This window comes from Lepisosteus platostomus, chromosome 7 (assembly GCF_059453375.1).
Source record: "Lepisosteus platostomus isolate fLepPlt1 chromosome 7, fLepPlt1.hap1, whole genome shotgun sequence".
NCBI classification, from domain to species: domain Eukaryota; kingdom Metazoa; phylum Chordata; class Actinopteri; order Semionotiformes; family Lepisosteidae; genus Lepisosteus; species Lepisosteus platostomus.
Window position 1 is genome coordinate 11,289,216 of NC_142617.1, and position 13,135 is coordinate 11,302,350.

The 13,135-nt window shown below is 36.8% G+C and overlaps 1 protein-coding gene across 2 annotated transcripts in view; it reads left to right on the forward strand.

The window, feature by feature from the left end:
- The first annotated feature begins 3,300 nt into the window (after window positions 1-3,300).
- Window positions 3,301-13,135, forward strand: part of LOC148658177 (protocadherin Fat 3-like) — a 203,681-nt gene continuing 193,846 nt past the window's right edge. Inside the window, exon 1 of one of the 2 annotated variants that reach the window (XM_088639234.1) lies at window positions 3,301-3,439. The gene's annotated coding sequence lies outside the window, so the exon portion shown is untranslated. The remainder of the gene's footprint in view (window positions 3,440-13,135) is intronic. The other variant, XM_088639235.1, reaches the window with a different exon arrangement.

Sequence of the window (13,135 nt, forward strand, 5' to 3'; positions counted from 1 at the left end):
AATAAATAAAACATCAAAAAAGCATCACCTTGGTTCTATTCCAGCTAATAGCTAATGACAAGCATAGCAAACAGCAACACATCCACTGTAAAACCTTTTAAATTAATTCATTATCTTTAAGGAGAGCTGGGAACCTGCTGACAATCTTCCTCCAAGCATGTCACTCTCCGTTCCACAAGAGGGATCCCCACCCCCCCCAAGCTTCTAACACGGAGACTTCTTCGAGGGTGATCTGCACAGCAGCAGCCTGTATAGCGGGCACAAACAAACCAGTGACAAGGTGGAGAGACATGTCAGCAGGCAGCCTGAAAAAGGAACAGGAGAGGGTTTATTCAGCGTGCAAAAATCTTCCGAGCAAAAAACAGAAAGGTTAGAAGTCAGCATTTCAGCTGTGTGGCCTTCAAGGTTAGCTACGAAATTATGTTGGAACCCAGTCTGCAGCTGGGAGTGTTCTGGTTATTGCAGTTTAACAGGGATTATACTGTACATGTGTTAATGAGTGTGTTTCTGGATTGCATGGGGGATGTCCTGGTTTCATCGTAATATCATTTACATTAAATAAGTTATAATCAATGAAATTGAATTAGTAATAAGAGAAGCTACGTCAGGTTTGTCTGTGTTTGTGTTAGACGTAAACCTTTAAAGGTCTGTACCATAAAGGTGAATGTAATCAAAAGTGGATTTCTTTTGAAAAAATAACAATTATCTTTTAGAGCCTTTTCATTGGATTTTTCCAATGTAAGAATGTCCTCACCATGCCCAAGCATAGTGATTTTGAGTTTAGTTGACACATGTAGAATTATTTCTGTTCTTGTCCCTTGTTCCTGATAATCATAATCCAGATGTACTATATACAACTATCCCTGCAATCCCAGGCAGTTTTGGAATTTCTGTTCTTGATACAAATACCAAATGATTTAAATAATTTACATTGGGAAGTTAACCAGTGAACACTTTTATAGCTTTTACAGCTTTTATAGTACAGTCTCTCATATAAGTACTGTAGATTACCTACACAGATGAGAGAAATGACATGATAGGCATGCTTAAAACTGTAGTATCTCTAAGCACTCCACCTCCACCTTCCACATATTCAAAGCACTATACACATTACATATCACACTATACATATCCAAAGCTCTTTTTGGATACATCTCACTATTAACCACCCTGCAACTCACAACTGGCAACCCACTGGAGCTAAGCAGGTGTGAGCCTGGTCAGTACCTGGATGGGAGACCTCCTGGGAAAAACTAAGGTTGCTGCTGGAAGAGGTGTTAGTGGGGCCAGCAGGGGGCGCTCACCCTGCGGTCCATGTGGGTCCTAATGCCCCATTATAGTGATGGGGAATCTATACTGTAAACAGGCGCCGTCCTTCGGATGAGACGTAAAACCGAGGTCCTGACTCTCTGTGGTCGTTACAAATCCCAGGGCGTTTCTCGAAAAGAGTAGGGGTGTAACCCTGGTCTTGGCCAAATTTCCCATGGCCTCCTAATAATCCCCCTCTATGAATTGGCTATATTACTCTGCTCTCCTCCCCACTGATAGCTGATGTGTGGTGAGCGTTCTGGTGCACTATGGCTGCCGTCGCATCATCCAGGTGGATGCTGCACATTATTATTATTATTATTATTATTATTATTATTATTAACCATCCTCCACATTTTTCACCACTTAACCTGAACTGAAAAAAGAAAACAGGTGCATTTTCTCAGTGTATGTACAATACATGAAAGTATAACTATTTGTAAGAAATAGATATACTGTACGTCTGGCATAAGTAGAATTGCACTTATTCCATATGAATCCTATTTTAAAGTTCTAGAATTCAATTTCAGTTCTAGAATTAATGATCAGGTAAGGCAGCAAGATGCAGGGTGAGGTTGTCTCATACCACCCTCTGGACCTCCACACTTGCAATGTCTTTCTTAGCAGCTGAATACTGGGCCCCTGTCTGGTCACAATCAGCACAGTAAACACCCAGCTGAATGGCAGCATGCACATCACCCCTTGGACCCCATGCTCCACCCCACTCCCTTGACTCCAGATTCTAGCAAAATTCACTCATCCACACATCCGACGACTTGCAATCACCCACAAGATGCTCAAAAAGGTCCAAAATGCTCCTCATGTGCTACTGCATGGAAACACATTTAATCCACCAAAGACACATCTGCCTTCAAGAAAGCCAATCTGGAAATCCCTCCCCAGAAAGACCCCAAAGCAGACTCCACCTGGGCTCGAGAATGGGAATCACTGGACTTCATTGCATGCCCTACTCAACAACTTCCCAGCTTTTATCTTCCAAGAGAAGAGTTGTCCACTCCAAACCATATAGGACTGGTCATGCTCCATGTCTTGCCAGCCTCTATACTGTGGGTGGGGAATCAGTGCAGCCCTCTTTGTTCCTGTGGGATGGAGCAAATTAAGCAGCAAATCCTAAAAGACTGCCCAATCCACAGTGCAGGACTGCACACATTCTACACAGCCGGATCAGGAGCTACCGCTTGACTCAGGAACCTAAATAAAACCTCACATTCTCAGCGGGAAAACACTATTATAATAAAGTGCTGGAAATTAGATTTCTGCTTAACTATCCCTTGAGATTTTTTTCCATGTACATTTGTATTCAGTTTTAATAGCTGAAACAAAAATGAAATAGATGTGCATATTCTGTAGTTTAGGTATAAGAAAAAAAATCAATTGTCATTGTGAAGATTGAGTCAGAGCTACAGTACCTCTGTTGAGTCCCACAATTATGAAGGCAAATAGGAGGGATCCTCACCACCTCCAGTGAGAAGCTGCAGATCTCTGATCCTCTACAATTTAATATTTTGACAATGAATACTGTCAATTCACAATATAAAAAAAGGCTATAAACTGTTAACTAGAACCAAGCTCTGGTTCAATGGAATTACATACTGTATATGATTCTTGTCATTGCATTTAATCTATTCTAATTGTGTTAAGAGGAAATTGCAGTAAAAACATACTGTATGTGCAATAATGTAATAGGTTCGATATTGTATTAGAAGCTTTATCACATAACAAAACGGAGTCCCTTTCAAAAATTACTTTATCTTTACGAATTAAAGCTATAGGCAAATCTTTAGTCATTTTTCTACTCCTTAATTAATGTAACGAAAAGTTAAGTTGTCGTGTAAGAGATTTACTCTGAGAGTTGACCGAATTTTGGATTTCGTGCTCTTTGATGGGCTTCCAAAGGATTTATTTGTGCCCAGTAGGTTGCGCTGTATTTGCCTACTTTTACAAGCTGTTCTGTTCTACAACTAGTATTACACGGGAACAGACTGAGACCGCATTGGTGTAGCGGAGGAACAAGTACGCGGTTTGCTGCTGGACAGATACAAGCGTGCTCTTAACTTCTATGGATACTGCAAAGTAGAAATTAACACACGGATTTACAGCACAGTAGAGGGTAGGTCAACAAACATTCGTGCGGCATTCACCGGAAAACAGTTTCCTTCTGTTTTGCATGGAAGTAGACAATTTAGTGATTGAATTAAGCTGTGGTAGCTCTACACAGCAAGGTGGTGGCGGATAATCGTTTAAAAATAAAAGAATGAAGCTCTGCGTTCGAAATGAGGTCTTTTAAACGAAAGTCATATTGGCACGGATAGATAAGTAAATATGTCCTTTTTTCAGTGGGGTGTTCTGAAGGGATTTAGTATCATGCGTTTTGGTAGCATTCGAAAAAGTCAGAATACTGTGGGGACCTGAAACCCCCAGGGACTCGTCGCCACAGCAGGAAAAGTTTGGGGAGATTAGAATTGCTGAACGTTAAAAATGAATTTAGGATGTAGTGTAACTAAAATCCCAGGTAGGTTGTTTTGTAAGAAAGAAATGACCAAAATTCCACATTTTGAAATTCCTGGGATTCAAAAAGTCCGGTTCTTAGAGTTGAAAAATGTTGTATGTACTGTAGGTAACTAATTTAAATCTCAAAGTGTGCAAGAGATAGCCGGTGCCGTAAGTATAGCGTACAGTAGAGAGTTTCTTGTACAAGTATGTGCATCCGTGCTATGCATTTTACCACCAGTATTTTGAACAACTGGCTTCAGGTGCAGTTAGGGGTAGTGACAGCGAGAGCTAAATATTACAGTTGGCATTTGTTTTTCCTGCACAAAAATTGAATGTCAAATAAAATTCCAATTTCGTTAATCAAATACAGGTGCAGAGGTTGTGAAATGCACTATGTGCCAGTAGAATTAATTAGAACTCTTGATATTTGGAAAGGATATATAGTTACAAAACCGTAGATCTCCCAGTCGTGCTCGTACAGTAGGTTAATTTTAACACTAACAGTGGAACTCTTGTAGATAACAAAACGGCTTTATGCTGATTAGTTATCCATTAAGTGTTTCTGGTTTTGTATGATAGAACAGAGGCGTAGTTGATAAGGTTGAATTATTTTACGTCATGGTGAAGTCTTGCGTGAATGTAAGACTTGTAAAGCATATATACCGTTGTAATAAGAGGCTGAAGTGTAATGTACCCTGACTGTAAGATGTAGTTATGTGCTTCCCTTCAGTGCGCTTTCTTCTGAGACGGAAAGGCAGGTCCTAAATTGTTGATACAGTAGTCAAACAGCTGGTGGTACTCAGTTCTATGGGAGTTCTTCACATTTTCAAGACATTTCAGGAGCTGCTTGTAATTTATAATGAATTAGCGAAAGAAAAAAATTCAGATGGTGTATATACTGTAGGGCGCATTCATTTGGAGATGGTTTCACTTGTCAAATTTCATACGATCTTGGAACGTGATCCTGCATTAATGTTGATAGTTCCGCTATATGTATTGCATCCTTTTGTCAGGTTTTAATATAATACAAACACTGACGTTCTGTTACAATGACATTAGCTATTTATTTAGACTTTTCTGAGCGGTTGGTGTTAAAATCGCAATAAGGCTTAACAAAGGGATACATGCAGTATGTAATACCTTATGAATGCAGTTTCCCCCCTTTGTTTCCTTATGGTTACAGCTGTATAAATTGTGGTGTGTTGACGTTCTGGTGCCAGAGGGAAAAGAAAGAAATAGGATGACGAGGTTTTGACTTTTAAATTATACTGAGCTCTAATCACGGAAACGGGAGATTTATTTTCAAGCCCGGAAAACACTATGTTGTGTGCAAAATAGTTTGTCAACTACTTTTAAAATGTGTTAAATAAAACTCTACCGTTCTATAGGTGTATACACACATAATCGGGTATATCTAGACAAATTAATTATTTTTTAAAGGGACTTGACAGTTTTTAGCTCAGTTTGGAACATTGGAATATCCAGTAGCACTCTCGGATTCAGTGTTAATTATCATAACCCCATTTTTTACATAATGAAAACAGTGGGTTGGTCCAGTTGTTTTACAGCAAGGTAGATCTGGCAGGGACTTTTATGTCATCTTGGAGTTTACCCAGCTTGACAGTTCAAAAGCCTTCTATTTGAAGAGCCCTGGCTAGTTGCTTTGAGTGGTCAAAGCTGCCAGTGTCTGTCATGGACGTTTAGAACAAGCAGAGATTGAAATCAAAGTTTTATAGATTTTCTAACCCTTACCAGGGATTATTACTTGCTCTTCCTAGACTCTGTGCTTATTTAACACTACTTTTAGTACAATCCAAGGTCTCAGGAAAAAGAACACAATTCTTCAAAACGTCAGCAAGATGAACTTTAGCAATCTTACCTCCCCTGCCTTTACCAGTATCACTTCCACCTCAGTGTATCTGGGCTTAAATGTGGTTAATTAAACTAGAATTGTGTTCATAGTCTGTGCTAGATGCTTGGGAAGTAGCACTATGTCAGTAAGTGGCCCCATTTCAGTTAACTCTTTAATATTCAGGGTAAAAGTATAAATGATATGATTTAATAATATAAATGTCCTAACACTAATACCTTATGCCTAGTAATAATAATATAATAATAAACTTTATTTTATATAGCGCCTTTAAAGGTGGCTTCTCAAAGCGCTTTACAGGATGACAATAACAATAAATAAGAAGACTACAACAATAAATAAGACAATTTCACAAGACAGGACACAATTATAATTACAACAATACAACAATAACAATAGAGGAGACCGTGGAAGATGGTATTAAGAAGAGCAGAGGGGTGAAGAATGGAACCAGTTAAGTAAAGGCTTTTCTGAAAAGGAGGGTTTTGAGTCTGGATTTGAAGGAGTTTAGAGAAGGTGACTCTCCTAATATAGTAGGAATCAATAAGATCACAGAGTGATTTATTTATACACATGGATTCAAATTATATCAAATTATATCATGTACAGTTTTTTAAAATAATAAAATGTCAGATAAACCAAGGCAATGGTATTGCTGTGGTCATTCAAGAGATATAATAATACAAGAGATGCTAATAATACAGGGTAAAATATGCTGACTATAATACTTAGCTAAGTCTTGTCAACCTCATAATAATCAGTCCCATAACAGATATCAACATTCATAGACGCTTGAAAGACAAATAATATTCAGTTACTTATAATTAATCTTTGTCTAACCTACAGTATATTTCTTTGGAATAATAGCTCCTGAGTGTTAAAATGAGAACAATGTATACTCACTGGAATTGATAACGCTCGATCAGTTGCAGTTCTGGTGAGCTTTTAAAAGTTCAGCAGGGAGATGGACAAGTAGATCCATGTCGGATGTCCTTCTGGTGCAGGAAGAGAGAAGGCTCCCTAGCTTCCCAATAGAACATGCATGCAGTCTCTGAACTTGGGAGCTCCCCTGCAACTTGAGGCTCAGATGAGGAGAAACTTAGTCTGCTCCCCCCTATTTTGTAGATGCTATGCTGAATATTAATTTGTATTCAGTGGTGTTGACAATTTTCCATCTGTTACTTCAGTGATCAAATGCAATTACAATTGGGAGCTTTTCACAGCACAAGGATTCTGAATTTACATACGGAGTCTCGACCCAGTTGTTACTTTTGGCTAAGTTTAGTTGTCAGTCTTGGAGAGCCATCACAACACCCAGTGCAGCCAGTGTTATGATGTATCATCATGGGTGTTCATTGGTCGTGATGTAATCAGGTGTCGTGGGCATGTATTGTTGTATTACCCACACTGTCACTCCTTTCTTACTGCTATTTCATTCAATTGCTCCAGTGAGCATCTTCCTCAAAGTTTTGAAAACACCTTAAGAATGACTCCAGATAAGTGGGTAGTACTGTTTGTTATGGAGTATAAGGATAGGCTTGTGACTGTATGTACCGTTGCCACTAACTGTTTTGATTTCATTAGCATGTCGACTCAGGACAATTATCGATAATAATCATGTGTTACAGTGTATTGTTTTTCTAATTCAGGTCTCAAATCCCCCTGCACTGTACTGATCAATGGTCCAAGGGGAACTGCAACACTATTTTACATTTCGTAGTAGAAAGAATCAGCATTGATGAGTGCATTTCAAACCACAATAAAAATAAAATGTACACAGAAACTTATAAGACCTCCAATTTACAGCACAAATTAGACAAAACGTGCTAAAACATGCTGAAATGATTATTTTTTTATTTGGACACTGGGCCATCACCTGCTGAACTGATCTTCTTCAAAAATATTTTGGATACTCAGGAAGTATTATTCGAGTGAGTATATAATGCTAGCCACACTAGAATCAAGCATTTTGTTGCTTCTGCAACTTATATGAAATCTTTGTTGACTGTCAATCACACTAGGAACAACAGCTATCTCTTATTAAAGATTCCATTGTTTTGTGTCTAAAGATAGGAATTGTCAAATTTATCTCTTGTAAACTGATACCCTTGTACCAAGGTCTCAGTCTACTAGATGGTGTCCTGTTTTATAACTGGCAAAGAAAGCATTAGAAATTATTTTAGAAATTCAGCTCAGATATTTTAACTATTGGAAAAACACAGCACCATGTAATCCTGGGATCATTTGATTTAGGAGTCTATAGTTCTTTTAGTTCATCAGTTTCTTGTGTATTGATTACATCTAGCCCTACAGCAGCATTATCTGATATATTAGGCAGAGCAATAGCTTCATCTCTGCTGTAAAGTACTTTTATCATTATTTACAGCCTTTAGTTCTTTAATTTCTGAAAAGAATCATTGGCTCTAAATGTAAGAAAATAACACCACATTGCAGAGGCTGGTAGCGACAGTGTTTGACCAGTGGTCAACACATTGATGCATTTTTTTATAACCAGTGTTCTGGTTCATTGTGAGCTTTAGGGAGTCTTTGCCATAAATGATTGTACAGATGCTAGAATATACAACCAACATTTGAATAACAGTATACACTAAGAAGAAAAAAGACTGATCAAACAAGCAATCAAATGACTGGATAAATGATGCCGGTAAAGTGTTAGCTTTTCAAACCAAAATAAAGTTTATGGCATAATTTGCATTTGATTAAATAAAAGCTTGTCTCATTCCTCACCCAGCTGACAAGAAAGCATGCTTTACCTGGAAGTCAGCTGTCAGAGACAAAAATAAATCTGTGTTTTTGAACTGACAGTATAATTCTATCTTAGCACTTTTTTGCTAAGAAGTTTTAAGTACTGTTCAAATGTAAATTCATAATAGTTCATGTAGGTACATAGGTACTGTACACACAGCTGAAGAAGGCTCCACAGTTGAAATGTTGTTTCATTCTTCTCTTTTCAGCATGAATAAACTTTTACTTGTTCCTTTGCAGCTAATACATAATAAACAACTAAACAGTCTTTTTTTATTGTACTCAGTTGATGAAGCTTAAATTAATAGAAAATCACATTGACTCTTATGAAAATGATCTGTAAGGGGATAGATTATTAGTCTTTTGTAAGGACAATCTCAGTTACTTGTTTTTTTAAGTTGTGGTTATGCTGTAGTGAGTGAGCTTGTGGGTGTGTGGTAGGGTTTGTGTACATTGCATGTATGGTGAATCATTACAGTAGGCGTTCAGATTTTCAGGGTTACTTGAAGTATTTTTATGGGACTATTTAAAAGCTGCAAGCCATTTTGTAAATGACATTTCACTGTACACCTGCTCATTGTGTGTTACAAATTCAATTTAAAAATTATTCTATAGGCATAGAAGAAAAAGTTTAATTTAAGAATCAAAGTATATTGTGCTGGGAATATTTTCCCAGAGTTAATTGACTTTTAGACAGAGAAGCAGTGTACCTTACAGTCTCAGAGGACTGTGCTGTTTAAATTATGATTTTTAAATTACAATATGTTAACTGAGCAACAGTTATTCAGAAGTAGTGTCTTGCATCAGCAAATGTAATGCCTTCACTGACAATAAAAGGAAATGCTAATAATTTTTAAGAGCCTCTTCTAGAGTTGTTTATTACTGTGAAAAGTATGCATGTATGGGGCAAGAGGATGAAGAGTTGATGTGGAGATTTTTTTAATTTGTTAGAATACAGGATGCATTATTTGACAATTATAAAAAAAAAGTACAAAACAATGAGAGCAATGTCATGGGAGGCATTCAACTAATTTATGGGAACGAACCATAATATTGAACTGGTCATGATGAAAATTAATTTGGCAAATATCATGTGAATGAATTTAACCTTTTCTCTTTCTTGTAAGTGATATTTAAAATGGAACTTATGGAAATGAGGCATCAGAAAATTGCTTAAATAATTTAATTCTGTACAGTATCATGGTTTGCAGAAGAAAATATTATCAAGGTCTTTGTAGTGTAGTTCTGGAGTACATTAAAAAAAGTTTAGAGATGGTAGCGGTGTGCTCTTTAATATTGTTAACAAAGAAAAGCTTCAGGCCTGCTTATTGAAAATCAATTGTTTAGATTTGTTGTGAACTATTTTCTGAAAACGGCTCTTTAAATTTCATCTTTAAAATGCATGAAATTAAATTCAATTTTATCAAGCTAAATATTCACTGATTTAAATGTGCTTGGGCTATATCTGTTTATTTTGCTTATTTATTTATATCAGATGATGTTTATACTTTTTTTTCCCCAAGGCTAGGACTGAGAAATTATTATTGATTTGATTTTCATATTTTAGGTTTGTCCCCACAAGTGTATTTAATGCTTCAACAGATTGCATTTTTATTCTAGGCCATCAGATCAGTGGTTCAGTCACAGAAAAGATTTTGGAGTATGAAATGCAGCGCAAGTTACAACTGTAGGGGGTGGAGTGCTGCAACAGTACATTGGTAGCAAATGGGCTTTTGCATTTCCTGCTAGCGTTGTTTAAATCAATCCCCACAAATGTCTAGATTTGCATTAATACGTGATTCAAACTGCTGAACTAACAGCCTGCTTCATATGAAAGTGTTAAAAACACCTCACTACTCATTCATGGGGTGTAGCTACTTTTAAGTTTCTAGTTTTGAGAGGAATATTCTGACTTTGAGAGTCTTTCCTTGCTGTGTTACTGATTTTATATCAAATCACTTCACTGGACAGGATGCAGTAAGGAAATATGATGAATGACTGCATTTAATAAAAATGTCTTCTTTCCTTGATGATGATGTCCAAATACTGTAACTACACTGAATGCAATATACAAGGCTTTAAAGAGCCTGATGTTTTTCAACATCATAACTTTGACCTACAAACTTCAAATGGCAAACCTTTGTTTTAAAAGGTGTAATTTAGGTCTCTGTTTCAGTAGAGGTGGCCTCAGGCAATAACAAATGGTTCCTGTTTGAGTGAGGTTGATTCAGTATATTGATATACTATTTTGTAAACTCAAAGTGACTTGTTATTTGCTGCTAAACTAAGCCCAATCATGCTGCAATCAATCAGTTTTGAAGATTGACACCTAAGCCTGTAAACCATGTATTCATTAAGTATTTGATGAGTATTATTGCATAGAGCAGATGAGCATGTTAAAGGAAATCTGAATAGATTGTTTAAAACAAAATTCAATCAATAGCTTGTGCACTGTGTTTTGATGAATGCTGATATGTGTATAATTTTCCAGGATCAGTACACCTGTAGAAAAGATGTCTTGCTCTGGTTTTTCCTGTCAGTGACAGTACATTCTTCATCTAGACACCATATTCTCCCATATTGCTGTGTTCAAACAAAAATAATGTTGCTAACTGCACATGATATGTATAAATGTCTTGTTTGACCTACAGTATGTCTTCCATATGGCTTCTAGTCTAAATAAGGGTCTAATTCTAAGGAATTCCAGGTTATTCCAAGCCAGAAAAACCATTCCGAATAACTGATCTCTTATTGCTAATCCCCCACTGCTACTGTAGACATTCTAGTGCCAAGCAATTGAGAACATCATTTTTTATAACGGGGAACAACACTTCACACTACACAGCCAGACTCCATCTGTGCTTCAAAATAGTTGAAAAATTGACACAATGAGAACAGATTTATGAGCACACATCGAAGTAGAATGACTTTATTTTTTTTTTAAATGTAATGATCAACAAAATGAATATCTGCGTTAGTGGATACATTCATTTGTTATAAGTGTTATGTGTGTTGTAGATTTATTATGTGATGGTAACTACAGATATTCTTAATTAAAGTGTTAATGTACTTTAGATACACTGTATACTTCAAAATATCAGATAAAAGCAGTATCAACCGTACTTTATACAAAGACTTCTCTGCTCTTTAATTTCTCTTCCTGCATTTGAAGAAATAGACCTCATTTTCACTATGCAGAAAAAAAGACTGTGCAAGTATACTGCATGTTTATTGCACTTGGAAACCATAAAAACTCAAAACCCAAAAGGGTCAATAGTCTAGCAAGGAGAACTTGCACACTGAGCTGAAAACAAGGTATTCTCTACAGGCGCTGCTGATTTCTTTTGCCGTATTTGTGACGGATAAAATGACATGTTGTTTCAAATTGTTTTGCAAGCTACATTGCCAACTCTTTCACAGACTCTTTATAAAACCACATTGTGCTGCAGAGTAATAATCCATTTAAGCAGTGTGCTATTATACTTTAACAATATGGAGCAGAAAAAAAGAAAAAAAAACAACAGCCAAGTGTGTTCAAAGGAAATCGTTTGATAAATGTAGTGCTAGTAGCCACACAATCACATCCATCAGACCTGGGTTCTGTATCTGAGTAATTGAAGGAAAAGCTTTCAATTTACAATGGTCCGTAATAACCATTGACCAGTGTTGTATCCCACCTGCTTTTCTTGCTATTGATTCACGTTTGGGATTATCCAGAATCGTATATCACTTCCTTAGGAGACTGCCCCAAATACAGCATGGTCAAAAGTACCCGCTTCAAGCTCAGAGCAGCAGAAGGTTTGGTTTAACTTACATTTTTGCATTTCTGTCTGTAACTTAAAATGAATTTTCCAGTTGCTGTCCAAGTTGATGTCTAATATATTCTGCAAATCTGTCTCCATTTAAAAAAAAAAAATTAATAAGGTTTGACGAGCAAATTAGTCTATTTCCTTGCCTTCTTTTCTTTCATTACCTTAGAATGAATCACTGGCAGAGCCTAGGGTTGAACTGGAATAGCCCACTGGGCTAAAAATGCTCTTTTAATCAGGCCTCCATAGACTTTAAATCTCAAACCCAGTACAGTCTGAAATTGATAACAGTAATTACAGCTCTGCTGTTTTACACACAGATCTCTATGCTGCACAGTAGATGGCTGAATAAAGCAATGGTAAAAACAGACTTACTGCATAAGATTTAAGCTGTTTCCATTTGTTATACAACCAAAATGATTTTTTGTTATTACATATTTAAAATGGACGTGTCAGAGGAGGGGCAACCAATGTCAGCATTTTAAATTATTATTAACAAGGTTATTAAACTGAAAGAGGCACAGCCTAGCCACAGTAATGGATAGCAGAGTCCTGACTCTTGCTTGGAGAATGAATGAGCTGGTTAAGCTAAATCAACTGACTTAACAGATGTGAGTAGTTCATACTATTGGTTAAACATTTAATACTGAGACTATGCTGAAGAAAATTGTCAAATGGCATCGCCAGGACCATCTCGGCTTCATAGTATTGTTTGCTTAGGTCTTCTTTGCTTTGATAGTATTTAATTTGGCAATCCCTCTTAGGTACATCTTGGAGGATTCTTATATTTTGGATAAGTCATTTGCCTGCTTACTAACAACTACTTGAGAGCAAGCTTCTTAAAAGCCAACTGCCAAGAATCATTTAG